The sequence below is a fragment of the Cinclus cinclus genome, chromosome 13, assembly GCF_963662255.1.
Source record: "Cinclus cinclus chromosome 13, bCinCin1.1, whole genome shotgun sequence".
NCBI lineage: Eukaryota > Metazoa > Chordata > Aves > Passeriformes > Cinclidae > Cinclus > Cinclus cinclus.
In genome coordinates, this window is record NC_085058.1 from 21986126 (window position 1) to 21998194 (window position 12069).

Below are 12069 nucleotides of genomic sequence, written 5' to 3' on the forward strand. Positions count from 1 at the left end.
CCCGATCCCGTGCCCTGCTCCTTCCTCCTCGCTGCTGTCGGGGGACGGGGCGGGGGGGGGGTCGGGGTCGAGGGGAGTTCCTGTCAGACCCGGCAGGCCTGCTTTTGCTTGTTGATTTTTCAGTTTTCTGAGGAGGAGCATTTTTGAGTTCTGGTGTCGCTCTGTTCCATCCTGCTTCTTGTCTCTCAGCCTGCCTGTATATTTCTCTTTCTTTCTTCCTTCCTCTCCTTTTCCCTTTGTCCTGCACCGTGACCATATTTTGTTCCCTTTCACTATCCCTTTGCCTGTAGCTGTGTGCACCTGCTGCCCAGTGCTCGTCACTTACTGTACCCTCTTTCGGCAAGCCTCCGTTCCACCCGAGTTCGCAGCGGTGGCGACTGCGCCGGTCCGCCCGCCACCCGTGCCGCGTCATCGCCCGGGCCCGCCCACCCATGCGCGTCATCGCCCGTGCTGCCGCCCACCCATGTCGCGTCATCGCCCGGGCTGCCGCCCACCCATGTCGCGTCATCGCCCTGGCCCGCCCATTCCTTCGCGTCATCGCCCGGGCTGCCGCCCACCCATGTCGCGTCATCGCCCCGCGCCGCCCGGCAGCATCATCGCCCCGGCCCGGACGCATCAGCACCCCGGACCCCCCCGGCAGTATCATCTCCCCGGCCCACCCGTCGCGCGGCATCATCATCCGGGGCTGCCGCTCCACATCACCACCCAGGACCGCTTCCCCGGCTCATCTCGCCGCCCCGGCCCTCCCGGCTGCACAGCCCCGCTCTCCTGCTCCGCCGGCCCAGGTGAGCCTGCAGGGGGGCTGCTGCTCTTTGGTGTCCCAGGGCTTGCCTCAGGATGGAAGAGCCTTTCCTTTCTCTGTGCAGAGTTAAAAGCAAGGGGCTGCCCTAATTGTAGTTTTTCTTTCTGACCCTTTTTCACAGGGAGGTTGTGCTTTTTGGGTATTCTGTGTCAGTTTTCACTCTTGGCCAGAATTTTCTGTGGTTCTGGTGGAGTGTAGTGGTTGCTGCTCCTTGCCTGGGGACACAGTGGCCTTGGGAAGCATCTCTGTAAATCAGAGTTATGCTGGGTTGATGCCTGAAAACTAGGTGAGAATACACTACTCCGCAGTGTAAGGCTTACAGCGCAGGTACTTGTTTATTCAACGCCACGAGTGAGGGGGATTGCTCCACCACAAACTCACTCGTCCGTTCTTTGCACAGTACTGGCTTGTATACTTTTTTTTTTACTTGGTGTGCTCATTCGTCTTTCTTATCCTTCATATGGAAACATATTTTCTAATTACATGATTACAGAAGTCCTTGTGGCACAGGAGCCATGCTGCTTGCAGATGTTTAGAGAAATTGGATTCAGTGAGTTCTGTAGAAATCTTCTGCTTACCTTTTAATCTTCTGGAGAAGCTGGACTGGAACGTGGAAGCTCAGGGGAGACCTTCCCACAGGTATTTGTATTCAGTGCCGTTGTGTGCATCTTTGCTGCATTTTCCTCATTAGGGAAGGGACTCGTTCGTGTTGGTTTTGCTTTTCAGTCAGCAGGGGTGCAGGTATTCAGGGTTCAGCCAAAGGAAGATTCCAAAGGGAGTTTTAGGGATGGCTGCGGCCGGCTTTCCCAGAGTCGGTTTCTTTCATTTTGGTTTTGTGCCCTAAACAATTTGACACTGTTTTTTGACCCAGGATTTAGCAAGACAATCCCGAAGTAAAGTTCCTTTGCTGTTATTGCTGGGAATGTTTTTGCTCTGTTGCCTGGAAAGGCCGACCTGGAACAGAGACTAGACAGAGTAAAAGGAATAAAAGAGGTATTTATTGAAAGGATACACTTTGGGGCAGTGCGACATCCCGGCCAGGACTACACCCAAGTCAGATTCCACATGGATGCCAGTAACAAGTCTTTACACTTTTATAAGTTTTGGTTCATCTCCATATTGGGGTTTATTATCCAGCCACAGCCTCAGGCTATGAACTCTCAGCCCCCTGGCTTGCTCCCTTTCCCTCACCGTTGCTTTTGCTTTTTTGGGTATCGCTTGTCCTTGATTGTCTAGCTAGAAAGGAATTGTTTTGTCTTAACTATCCTGTAAAGAGAACTTACTAACACCTAATATGAAGTTTCACAGTTACACACTAAGCAGCAGAGATTCTGAAAAATACAAAAGCTAAAACTTTTAAAGCTCCAAGGTGTGAGCTCCAAGTCCCTCCATACCTGAGGACTCAAAGGTGTTCGGGTGTGACAGCAGATGGGAAACCTGTGATGTGCAAGTCACCCAGTTGGAAGTGGTGCTGGAGCTTGGAGTGTGAGGGACTGGGTGAGTTTTTATCAGTGGCACGTGCTGGGAGTCTATGTCATGATGATTTTTTCCTTTTCTCTTTACATTCCTTTTATGTATCCTTAGCATGCATCCTTGTAATTGTTTAAATCTGGTCTATTAGCATAGTCCTGGTATTCTGCTAGGCAAGAAGATCAAGCATCCTAAAGGCCTCCCAGCTGGAGGCTGGAAAGCCTGACACTGTCTTGAGAAACCAAGGTTCTCTCCTTGGGAGGGTATTTTGTAAAGCAGGATTAAGCCCCCCCGGGGGGGAATACTTTCAGATAGGGAGATGTCACGCCACTCACTGAAGCTTCTCTTTGGGCCATCTTGGTCGGTGGTGCCGACGTGCAAGGTCCGTACAGTTGTACACACGGTGCACCGGCTGTGTGCATTTCGTGTATTCCTCCTTGACCACTTGTTGCACCGAGGATCCTTGTTAAATACCACGGTTCAATCCCTTTTATCGGTTAACCGTGTTTGTCTCATCTTTCTAGGACCAGGGAAAAAGGCATCAAGTGAGTGGTGTGCCCTGGGGACAGGCGGAGCCTGTCCTTACCCGTCTGCCAGGAGCATCTGAAGGAAAGCAAACACAGAGATTGAGGTAAGTCGGTTGGCATAGGGGATGTGCTGTTTCCACAGGGCTTTTATGTGGCAAGTTTTATGGAGGATGTTGTTCCAAGGGAAATGGTGCTTCACGTGTGAAGTTTCACTTTCCTGTCACAAAGCTTTGGGAACGCTCAGGGACGCAGCGTGGGATATTTGACCCGTGAAATGGGTCCCATTTTTGTGTAAAATAGCCATTTTTTACTGGTTTGTGGTTTTTCTGCCTTTGGAGGAGTGTGAGGCTGACCGGTTCGGTTGGTGTCTGGGAATGGGGAGGGTGTTCTGAGTTCCAGCAGCACTCCCAGGGCTGTTGCTTTGAGATGCAGTGCTGAACCCAGCAATCTTCCCGCTCTGCAAACGTGGGAGTGAGTGGAAGAGCAAGTGGCAAAGCTGGGCTTTTCTCCTTAAATGCCAGAACAGCTGGGTTTAAGTTCTGTCAGCCAGAGGGGGGAATGAACCCTGGTGCCAGGGGCCATCCTGGGGGCACTGGACTGGTGTTAGCATCTTGTCTCTTATCTTTTGCATGATGTGATTGTCACTTGATGAGAGAAGGCAGAAAATGAGGCAGGAGGGGGAGCTCATTTTGTTTCTGTGAACTCCAGGCTTGGGGCAGCTGCAGAGCACTTTGGTTTCAAAAACTGCTGCCCCGACACAGTGAACTTGACCCTCTCTTGGGCACTTTGGGATCCTTCCGTGCCGCTCTTCCCCTGATCCTTCACCTGCGAGGTGCGGGCTCAGAAACCCCTGCCCCTGCTCGACGGGTTTTTACAAGTACAAATTGATTTTCTTAGAGAAGCCATCAGGCGTAATGAGAATCTGTGGAAAACAGGGGGTTGGTACACTAGCTGATAGTAGGTCTTGGGCTTTTCTTCTTTTCTTTAACTTGTTCTTAAAAGGAGCCCTAAACTGGAAAACTGAATGGGGAGGGGAGGGGAGGGGAGGGGATGGGAGCTGCTTTTCATTTTTATGAATTATTGCTTTGGATTTTGGTACGTCAAGTGACACCACCAAAATAAGATTGGAAGAACCAAGCTTCAGGACTCTGCGCTTAATTCTTTTAGTGTGTTTGTGTGGGTGCAGGAAATGCCAAATCCCAAAGCAATTCTATGTCTGTAACATGAAGGTGTGGGGTTTTCACGTATGCTTTTATAGTCTGAAGGCTTTTCTTGTGTCCCAAAAGCCACAAGGAACCTGCCAGAAGCAGGCCTTCATTGCATATGTGGGATTTCAGTTTGCTCTCGGACTCTTCCCTCCAATCTTCTCTCGAGTTCTTGTTCCAGAGGGGCTCTGACAAGAGGTGCGTTACCTTGATAAATGGGAATGAGATTGGCCAAGTCTGTCAGGAAAGCAAAACCATCCCCGAGGTTTGTTTGGCCAAAGACGGACCATGACAACGTCCATACTGGCGGAGGCTGTGAGTGCTGATACTTTTGGGTGGTGTGGTTCCTCTGGCCCCTTACAAGTCAGGGCGAGGCTGAAGGAAGGAGGGAAGCTGCCACAGCTGCAGGTGAGGGCAGTGTAGGCTGTTTCCAGCTGCTTGGTACAGAACTGTGAGAACTGGAAGAACAGCTTTCCTCCTTCTTTCTCTCCATCACTGGGCATGAAGGATATTAGGATGTAGCTGCACTAAGTTGTGTCATTTGTGGGTTGTTGATTGGTTGTTGTTTCTTCTGGCTTTTTTATGTATTTCCAAGTGGTGCAGTGAGGAGCAAGTTGCTGGCTTATGTGATTTCTGACTGAGCTGCCACAGAAACGGGCATCTGTGTGTGCACATGCTTCCTGGCAAATCCAGATTTGACGTGGAAATCCTAGGGGAGGATTTCCAGCCTTGACCACGCGTGACACAGGCTTGTGAAAATGGAAATGGCCTTGGCAGAAGAGCAGCTGTGAAGTGAAGCAGAACTGCAATACAGGTAAGCAGGAAAAACAAGTGAAGTGGTACTTGTTGGTCCTGTGTGCGCCTCTGCCTGCTGCCAGCACTTGGTGGTGCAGCTCGACAGAGTCCCTTTCAGTGTTTGTTGGGTTTGATTTCTGCGGTCAGTTCCCGTAAACAGCTCCCCTCCTTTACCGCACCCATCCCTGGTGTGGGACCAGACTCACCCTTAGCGTGGAGGAATTCTCTGCTCCCCTGGAGAGGGGCTGAAGGCAGGGCTTATGAGCAGAGGGAAAACAACCAAACCGTGGGCACTGTGTCCTGGATGCACGCAGCACCACGTGTATTCCAAGTTCCCAGCACGGATGAATGTAAACAAGAAAATGCCTGTTCCTTCACTTGTCCAGCTCTCCCCCCTGCTTCCCCATGCTCTTGTCCCTGGTGTGCCAAGGTCCTGCATCTCCCTGGCTCTGCAGGTGCAGCCCACCTTGTCCCGCCTGTGGCCAAGAAAATATGGGCCTGAGATTTTTTTAGCAGCTATCCATTCATTTAAAGAACACAAAGTGCATACAGTGCAGAAGAGTCTTTAGGAAAGACATCCAAAGAAGGGACTGTGCTTTTCCTGTAGTTCTCCTTCCTGTTTTCACCTGGGCTGGAAGGATGGGCATGGCCAGTATTTATCATATGAAAATGATGTTACTAAATTTGTCCAGAAGTTCTGATTATTATTATCATTGTTCCTCATTTTCTGACAGAAAACATTCTCATTTTGCCTTTCCCAAGTTGTTTCCAGGTGCTGCCCAGGATGGACATCTGTGGCCTCAGACAGCGATTGCCTAGGAGGAAGGGGAGGCTTTGCACAGCTCACCTGCACAGCTCAGGTGGATGGGACAGGATTGGTGTGGCCTGAGAAGGCATGAACAGCTGTCTGTGTTCTGCAGTGCCTTGAAACCTTTCTCTGTCAGGTTTTGGAGGGGTTTCTCTTTGGGATTTCTTGTGATGCAGCACCCCGGGTGTCCCTTTGTGCAAAGTCCAGTGGTGAAGGGTTGAGTGAGTGACAAGTGGGGTCTGGCATGCAAATGGTTCTGTTAAAATGGAGCAAAGAATGCAGTAAGAAAAACGAGCATCCTTGTAATGTCTGAAAGGGTTAGGAGCAAGAATGCAGGAGAGGGGCACTTTTATATTTGAATCGGTGTCACCTGTCTTGGATCAAGCCCCACAGTGAGCAATCAGAGCAGAAGTGTGAAAGCTGGGATCCTTTGACTTCTGCAGGGGACTTCATTTTCTTTTCCTCTTCTTCTCTTCCAGGACCGGAGAAACGGTTCCACTCCTCCCGTCTTTGCCAAAAGCTGTGGTGTTTGAGGAGCCAGAGACAAGAGGCTTCAGCACCAGGGCTCTGCACTGGAGGGCTCCCGGTCCTGACCGCGCAGGGTTCCCCTTTTCCTCCCCGCTGGGATGAAGTGTCTATGGCATCTGGGTGAAACTGCAGCTCTGCTGGTATCCAGGCACGTGAGGTCCGGGGGACTGCGTTTCCCTGTGGCTTTCCAGGTCGGCAGGAGCCAGAGGAAATGGGGTGCCAGAGCCGTGCCCCATCAGGCCGTGTTTGCCTCTGAGGAACAGAGAGTCCGGGCTGAGGTGAGATTGCCAGGAGTGCTTGGATGGATGAGCTGTGCGGGGAACGGGGAGCTCGGAATCGCAGCTGCTGCTGGATCCATTGCCTTAGGTCTGCTCCGTCTGTGTCTGTGCCAAGTGGGATTTGTGCTGGGGAGAGAGGTGCTGTGGGGAGCCAAAGGTGGAGTAAATCCTCTCTGGGGATGGGCAGCGAAGGACTGAGTAGCAGGGAAAGGAGAGGATTTCTAAAGGATACGACTGTTTCTGCCAAGAGCGGGGTGGAGCAGCGATGGGGGTGGTTGGGTTTGGCCTGGGCTCTGTTATTCTTGGTGCCATTTTAAAATTCTGTAGTATGATTTACTGTTTGGGATCTTTCTAACAGGAGCTGACAGAAAAGTAGGTTAAGCCTTAGAAGTTGGGTCCATTGACTGCAGAAACTTGCCGAGGCTGGAGGACTGGGGTGATGGCTGCTCCCAGGAAAGGTTACTTATTTATTGATACTGTGTCAGATCTCCCTGAGCGACTGCCAGCCCAGAATGGCTGTGAGTTTGTGCTCTTCTCAGTGGGGAATTGGAGAAGGTTTTGGTGTAGTTAGAAGTCGGAGAAAAATCCAGCTAAAAAGTCTCACCTCTGTCCCCACTAAGTTGTCCCAGTTTGGAGCTGCACAGAAGCCAGGCAGGGGAAATGACGTCAGGGATACAGCTGTCAATTCCAAGGCAGAGAGAGAAGATGTAGCAGCCAAGGGCAGGAGAGGGGAAAGGTTTCAGAAAGCATTTCTGTGGTGTAATGAATGCCAATTTCTGCTTGCCCAGGGAGAAGAGGACGAACTCCCAGCCATTCAGGCCTGACAGTCCCCTGCAGTGAGAGCTCAGCACGCATCCCCAGAGGCAAGTCCAGCAGGAGAAAGAAGGAAAAAAGGTGATTTCTTTTGCTTGCAAGTAATTTCCAGTTCTGAAAGCCCAGCCAACATTTGCTCTTGATTGTGGTCGGGTGAAGCATGAGCAGCGGGCACGGGTCGTGCCGTGGATGTAGCCGCAAAGCCCGGGGTCACTGAGACGGGGCACGAGAGGTGTTTGTGTAGGAAAATGCCGAGGGGTTGTCCACGGGAGCGAGGAGGCATTTCTGAGGGGATTGCTGAGGGAGTTGAAGGGAGCCCGGCAGAGAATTTCTCTGGGAAATTTCTGCGAGGGCCTTGGGGAGCGCAGCCAGGGCTCTCCAGGGCTAGCAGGGAGGGCTCAGCCCTCGGGACTCTGTGTCCTCCTTCCCCGGCAGCAGCCAGCGAGGAAGGGAGGAGAGGCTCCGTGCGGCATGAGGCCCACGGGAGAGAGCGAGCAGAGGAGCGGCCTGGGGCTGGAGAGGGGCAGGAGAAAGGCAAATGGACCTCGCTGGGGTAACCGGGGGAACAGAATGGACACTTGGATGAGCAGTGCAGGTGAGGAGTGGATCGGAGTTCACCTGCAGAGAAAGAGGGAGGGGATCTTTTGGAGGGAAAAGCTGAGGCGATGAGTTCAGTGACCTCAGCACAAGTTGTGTTTGCACAGAGTGGGAGCAGAGGTGAAGGGCGATCCAAAGGCCGCCCTGCTTGACCTCTGAATTCCAGGATAGTCTGTCAGCACACCAAGCTAGGAACTGTTGGGAAAAATAAAGCAGCACTGCCATTCTGGACCCTCTGCACAATATTCACCCAGAACTCGCTTTTCAAGGACTAAAATGGAGCAAAAGCTATAAAAGAATTGTAATTCCAAGAGGGAAAATAGTCTTCAAAAAACAAGTCCACGGGGGCCTGGATGCTGATCCCTATTGCTGGTCCATGAGAGTATCTGACAGGTCAGGTTTCAAACTGTTTGATTTGACAGGAAACTGGTTTGTTCCTTCTGGTGTGTAGGATCATTGGCTTGGCATGGGCCCGGGAACTCGACCTTTTCCATCTAGGAAAAGAGTTAGGGAGCTGTTTGAAAAGCTAGTCCTGGAGATAGACAGCTTGGTCGGTATTGCTGTGTGGAAATAGAAGAATATCTCTTCTGATTTTTCTCTCATCTTTCTTGCACAGCTGTTTTTCTATTCCTTACTTGCGTTCCCATCGGGGCAGTGTGGCTTGGAGCTCGGGAGCTGGATCTGTTACTTACCCACATCAGATTGGTGTGCACTGGTTCAGGAGGTAAGCTACAGGGTGACTTGGAAACTCTGAAAGGAGAAGAAGCTCTTATGTGTCCCTGCAAAATGATTTGGCTCCATCAGGCTGTTAATTCGGGGAACTAACACTTCATCTGTAACGTTCTGTGCTCTGCCATCATCGCTGTGAGCCCTGAAAGCCTCCTGAGCTGTTCTCACACAGACCTAACTTGTTTGGTCAAAAAATTCTTACTTTGGTTTGGTCAATAAAATGGTATTACTGTGTGCAAACTCATGGGGAAATATTTATTCAGCATCACTCAGTGGGACATGAAAGTTCCACTTTCCCTTTTTTTGAACAGCCTGATACTCAATATTACTTGATATCAATTTGATTACAGGCGTTTTGAACTGTTTGAAGAGCCAGAAGGATTGTTTGTGCATACATGTGTCACTAATATCCCTCCTCTCTCCAATGCAGGATGAGGAAAAAAGGCTGCAGAGCTTCCTACAAGGGGCTGTAAGTGCAAATAAAGAGGAGCCAGAGGTTTAGTTGATATGAAGCACTAGTTCTGAAAAGAGCCTGATGGATTTGCTGATACCAAAACCAGTAGGAATAGGAGACTGAACTCGGGCATGGGGATGGTCTCCTTGGCTTTAAAAAGCTTTAATGGCTTTAAAAGGCATTTCTATCAGACGTGGTTTATTTGTATTACCTTTCATTAAATTTTAAAATAAAAAAGCCCCGCTCCATCACTGCTGCTGTGATGTGTGACTAAAGCCCATCTTCCTTCCACTGGGAACAGGTGAGAGATGGAACTAAACCCCAAAGGATTTTCTGCTCACTGATGGCACGTGAGTTTTCTTGGGAATTCTCTGCCATATGTGGTCAGTTGTTCTTGAATGTGGCCATGCAGGGAGTCGAACGTGCCAGCCCAGATCTGCAAACATGCAGTGCCAGAAGGAGAACCTTTGAAGTGTCACCTGGGATTTGTTCTACTGACTCACAAGTGGGTGCTGTGCCCAGGTCCTCTGTCCAAATCCTGGGCAGGGAGAAGCCAGGACTGCACATTGCTTGTGATATGAATTCATTTTTGGGGAGGTTAAACACAAATGAGATGCCAGGGAGGGAATGGCTCCTATGTGTAAATATTTTTGTCCTAGAGGAGCCCTGCCCAGTCTGACTACTGCCCAGTGCTGCTCCCTGACTGCACGCTCTCTTGGTGAGCCTCTGTCCTGCTGGCCGTGCCTTTTCTGTCCCCGTCCCCGTGCCGCTCCTTGCTCGTCTTTACCCTCCCGAGCACGTGGCGTGGTCGATTCCTGTCTCCCGGTCCTGGTTTCCCTTTTTGTCTCTGTGTCCCTCCATCCTTGCTGTGTGTTTGGGACTCTGTCCTTTTGTCTGTCCTTCTCCGTGCCTCACTCGTGTTCCCGTTCTGTTCAATGTGGCTCTGTGGTGCTCCCCGTGCCATTGTTTCCCTCTGGAACCTTGTGTCCCGTTCGCTGCCCTGTTCTTTTTTAATCCCTCTCTCGTGCTGCCCATCTAGCATCCCTTTCTTGTGGTTTTGTTTTTTATTTTTTTTTCTCCATTTCATCCTGCACCCCGATCTTCATTTTCTTTCCCGTGTCCTCTCTGCTGCCACTCTCTGCCTCGTGTCCTCTCTGTCTGCGGGGCTGGGGAGGAACTTGAGCCCTCCTGTGGGCTGCCCCCCCCTTCCTTGTGCCAGCAGGGTCCCTTTTTGGGGGCATGTACATGTGTGAAGGGTTCCCATCAAGGGCCGTGCTGCCGTCCAGGGCAGCTGGAGCGGTTCTGTGCTTTCATTTTGGGGGTGAGGAAAGAAGGCTGAGGGGGGGACGGGGTGGAGACTCGGGGGGCTCCGATGTGTTTTGGGGCAGCCAGAGGTTCCTTGCAGAGGGAGCCACGCTGTGGCGCAGGAGCAGGTGAGTGGGGAATGGGGGGGGGGTCATGCTGGGTACCCTCCCCCAGAGGGACCCATGGGTGCCTGGACATTGACAGGAAGGGGTGGCCGTAGAATACATGAAAAATAGCAATATAATAAAGACCTAAATCTCGTTGAAAAGAAGTATTTGATTGGTTTTTATTTGGTTAGAGCCAGGGGTTTTATATAGGTTATATCAGTATAAAATGTATGGAATGCAATAGAAAAATAAATTTTAAAAATATTTGTATAAATATAAAATATAAACACAGAAGTTACACATCTGTATAAAATACAGAGCATATAGTATAAATAAAGCAAATATTATCAAAATACATAATGTATAAATATAAGTTGTAAAAGATGAAACTAGAAATATAAAAAGATTTAACTATGGTTTAAAATAAATGTTTTATTGGTTTTTAATTGGTTAGGGGCAGGGTGTTGAAGAAATAATATTAGCAACAGATAAATATCCAAATAATAGAAGTATAAATGGTATAAGCAATAGATAAATGTAAAAATGTACAATAAAATACAGACATGAAATTAGAAATGCATCTATAAATATATGTAAGTATAAATCTGTATAGAATCAGAAAAGTATTTATGTAGTATTTAATACAATAATATTGAAAATACTCTTATAGTATATGCATAACATAAATTTATAAATTACAGATATAAATATGAAAAATGCAAGTAGAAAAATATATTTGAATATAGTTTAATATCAAGTGGTTTTTTGGTTTCCATTTGGTTAGAAGCACAGCTTTTTAATGAATGATATTAAAAATAAAAACATACAAATATGTTAAATAGAAAGATATACATAAAATAAATATTAGTAGTATAAAGATATAGAATAAAAACTAAATACCATATATTGTCTAAATTTTGCATTATATTAGAATATAAATTTAATTGAATATATAAAGATATGTGTAGACTATGAATATAAATATAAATTAAATAATAACCAGTAGATATATATATATACATATATATATATATAAACGGTTTTGTTTGTTTTCATTTGGTTAGAGGAAGTGTTTCTTTAGTTTTGGCTGGGGTTTATTTTGTTGCATTCATTTAGGGGGTTTCCTGAAGGGATGGATCTCATTATTTTCCCCCCGCCTCCCTTGTCTGTCTGTCTGTCCTCAAAGCGCCGCAGCCCCGGGCTGAGCTCAGCGGCAGTGCTGCCGCCTTGTGGGCACAGCGCGGTACTGCAGCCGTGCCCCGAGCCGGAGCCCTGGCGGTGCTGCCACCTTGTGGGCGCAGCGTGGTATTGCAGTCCCCCGAGACCGTGCCCTGCTCCTTCCTCCTCGCTGCTGTCGGGTGACAGGGGTGGGTAGGAGGGGGTCGGGGGGAGTTCCTGTCAGACCCGGCAGGCCTGCTTTTTCTCGTTGATTTTTCAGTTTTCAGAGGAGGAGGGTTTTTGAGTTCAGGTATCTCTGTTCTATCCTGCTTCTTGTCTCCCAGCCTGCCTGTATATTTCTCTTTCTTTCTTCCTTCCTCTCCTTTTCCCTTTGTCCTGCACCGTGACCATATTTTGTTCCCTTTCACTATCCCTTTTCCTGTAGCTGTGTGCACCTGCTCCCCTGTGCTCCTCCGTTACTGTACCCTCTTTC

The 12069-nt window shown here is 49.1% G+C and overlaps 1 long non-coding RNA gene across 6 annotated transcripts; it reads left to right on the top strand.

Moving 5' to 3' along the window:
• The first annotated feature begins 669 nt into the window (after positions 1–669).
• On the top strand, positions 670–9235 carry LOC134049164 (uncharacterized). 6 transcript variants are annotated; one of them, XR_009933593.1, is made up of 10 exons: positions 670–785; positions 1296–2299; positions 2797–2903; positions 4600–4818; positions 5562–5659; positions 6087–6413; positions 6772–6871; positions 7202–7307; positions 8440–8547; positions 8983–9235. It is a non-coding gene; the product is annotated as an uncharacterized LOC134049164 (long non-coding RNA). The 6 variants fall into 6 exon arrangements; XR_009933596.1 differs by lacking the exon at positions 670–785 and adding an exon at positions 4086–4412 and having other exon boundaries at positions 861–2299; XR_009933595.1 differs by lacking the exon at positions 670–785 and having other exon boundaries at positions 862–1441; positions 2103–2299.
• Positions 9236–12069: the final 2834 nt, after the last annotated feature.